At 35.9% G+C, this 3,305-nt stretch overlaps 1 long non-coding RNA gene across 1 annotated transcript in view; it reads left to right on the top strand.

The window, feature by feature from the left end:
• LOC149783792 (uncharacterized) overlaps window positions 1-2,046 on the top strand; it is a 15,813-nt gene extending 13,767 nt beyond the window's left edge. The window contains exon 4 of the long non-coding RNA XR_016413973.1: window positions 2,027-2,046. This is a non-coding gene — a long non-coding RNA (uncharacterized LOC149783792). The remainder of the gene's footprint in view (window positions 1-2,026) is intronic.
• The last annotated feature ends 1,259 nt before the right edge of the window (window positions 2,047-3,305 follow it).

Genomic DNA, 3,305 nt, shown 5'->3' with positions numbered 1-3,305 from the left:
CGTAGATTGCGTGTTAATTGATATTTCATTTATATACGCATTTATACATCATTAACTACGTGATAGTCAGGAAGAGGGACAGGCAGGATGTATGGGTGACCAAGTCCATGGGTGGTGCAGTATGTTAAATTGACCAACGTTAATACAGTCTCCAAGCTAAATATCCAAATCCAAATTATAAGACGGCATTAAGGCAAGAGGATTCCGAAACGGCTGAACATCACCAAGTTCAAGAGCTCGAACTGCACAACAAGCTTCCAACATTCTTGAAAACCGTCATCAATCCACTACTCTGGAGATCCAGAATATGTAGGGAGCCTGGGCGACATATATCTTAGCGCCCTCCACAAGAAAGCACAAGGTTTGATGATAATTGCGAAAACATCAGGCAGCTGCTGGATGCAAAATTGCTTTCAAAAAGAAAATCTAATTGATTCAAAGTCCACATCAAAGAAAAGTGTATTCGATGACATTTGTAAAACTGATGAACAAAACCAACGGCACATGCAGGACTCATGGCTGAGTAACAATGCAGATGAGATCAAACGACACGCTATCAAGCATGATATGAAGATGTTTAATTATGCGCTGGATGGCCCATCCTCATCGGGATCCTCCCCTCTCCTCAGATTGGATGAGAACACGCGGATCACAGACAATGAAAATATACTCGAAAGGTGCGATAAGAACTTATACTGTGTCCTGAATCGCATAGCATACGTCAGCGATGTTCCATTTGATCGTCTGCACGAAGTGCCAGTCAATGAATAACTGGATGACCCACCCAATATCTTAGAGACCCAATAAGCAATACATCTGCTCTATAGCAGCAAGGTGTAAGCTCAGACCCAATCCAAGCAGATGTATACAAAGAATGCGGTGCCGCTCTGACTGAAAAGATCCAACAGATGTCACAGGAATTCAAGGATGATACTATTATACACCTGTATAAGCGCATATGACATATTCTGGCTTGTGAAAACTACCGATGTATTTCTTTACTCTCAATCACAATCCCGATTCTCGCCAGGTTTCCCTGCAACCCTTTAACATCACACCTTTCCCATGGACTTATATCCTAAAGCTAGTGTGGATACCGAAATGAGCGTGGAACCATCGGCATCGTTTTTCCTTATATGCAGTTGCAAGAGCAGAATTCTGAAATTTTATCTACCCTTGTCGACCTGAGCAAGACCTTCGGCACTGTTAGCATAGCGGATCTGTGGACGATCATGGTCAAGTTTGGATGCACAAGGAAAGTTGTCACCATGGTGCAGCAATTCCAAGACGATATGGAAACTAGGGTCCGGAACAATGGTGAGATATCAGTTCCCTTTCCTGTCTCAAATGGAGTGAAGCAATGCTTTGTAATGGTGCCAAAACTTTTCAGTGTCATGTGTTCTCAACCATGCTTAGTGATGCCTTAAAGAGATGGCGATCTGAGAACCAGCATCATATGCCGCATTGATGGAAAACGGTTCAACCTCAGGAGGTTTCAAGCTAAAGCTAAGGTCAAATCATCAGATACTTGCTTTCTGTTTGCTGAAGACCGATCAAAGCTGGTTCTGACGCTGATATGGTTCACTTGCTATGTGGAGCTTATGCATTGCATTTGTTAGGTGCCACGACGAGAATCTTACTGAACTCGATATTATTTATAAAACTGGAGTTTGTCACGTAATATATGGTCAGGATCCTGGATCCATTATAATGCTAATAGCACGATACAACATCTGTTGTTGTAATCTTTATGTGAGTCGATTTAAGAATGTAATTAACAAGCAACGATTTAGCTCTTTCACAATTAGCAAGCACATTAATATGCATTACAAATATCGAATCTTAAAGCATTAATGAGAAATAAATTGAATGAACTTGTCCTCATTCGCAAAACATGTACATGTTCGTCATTTGTGATGACGTTAAAACATATGAAGGAAGGTCAGCTATTTTACGAAATGAATACTGAAACGAATTAGGCGAACAATGTCTCAATGTTTCTGATATGCTGTTTATTTTGTTTCAGGACACCGGGTTGTACAATAATGTAAGTATTAATGTATGAAAAGATAAATCTATATTAAATAAGTATATCCATATCCTGTATTTATAAAGACATTATTTACTACAAGCGCACATACTGGAAAATTAATAGTACGGCAATTGCATCGGTCTTAGACCAATAATCATACTGAAAGCAATTTATCTGTCTGGCATTTAATTTAATGCTGAGGATCTCAGGTCGTTAACATAATTTCAGATCATAATGGGTTATGGTATGTTTTATTGGCTTCTTTGATTTAAACAATACAATGACTGATTTCATAACGCATGCATGCATCGTCTACATTATGATGTCAGATGTAAGCACTCCTTATACATAAGACATGGTAGGAGAAAGTGAATATTAGATCTAGTTTATTTACATGTATACAGTCTGCATCGCCAAGTAACAGATCTGTAGTTACTCAAACATTGTTCAAACTTTAACTAGACCCATAATATGTGTGTCTGCTACATCTTGCCTTCGTTGTATTTGACGGGACATACTTACGTATGCATATATACATGTATACATGTAAACAGGTATGCAATATTAATATTAAATGAAAATCGTTTTGAAAACAATCATGACAAATAACGCTTCGAACATTTGTGCCTGCTTTCGCTACAAAATATATCAATTAGTTACTTTAGAGGGTACTATATAATATCATTGACGGGCAGGTATTTTACAGAATGTTTAAAAAAAAAAACAAGCAATCAAATTATATTTCACTGTTTATGTGATAACGTATTTTGTATCATTTTAGTACAACCGGTTGGTAAGTATTAATTTATGGAAAGAATACTATACGTATTAATACATATTAAAATTCTTTAAACGTAATGTATAAAATATTTAATATAAGTACCGATATAACATTTTATCTCATGCAGGTAATTTTGTTCTTTACAAGCGGAAGGGAATAACAAAATTTCGTACCAGATTATATTTGTAATAGCGGTTTTTCCTTTTGCAAAGAATGAAACTCTTTTACGTTTGATTCCAATAATGCATCACACGTTTCCTAAACAACTACATATGTTATACAGAAGACGGAAAACATAAATGCTGATCATAGCAAAGACAGGAAGGATATCTATATATATATATATATATATATATATATATATATATATATATATATATATATATATATATATATATATATATATATATATATATATATATATACATATATTCGAATACATATCGACACCAATTAATTACGTCATCGTTTCTAATGAACGGTTTCTTCTAA

Source organism: Sinohyriopsis cumingii, chromosome 14 (assembly GCF_028554795.1).
Source record: "Sinohyriopsis cumingii isolate HCF-2022 chromosome 14, ASM2855479v2, whole genome shotgun sequence".
Classification (NCBI taxonomy): Eukaryota; Metazoa; Mollusca; class Bivalvia; order Unionida; family Unionidae; genus Sinohyriopsis; species Sinohyriopsis cumingii.
The sequence above is the reverse complement of the archived record's forward strand: the minus strand, read 5'-3'. Positions and strand labels throughout refer to the sequence as shown.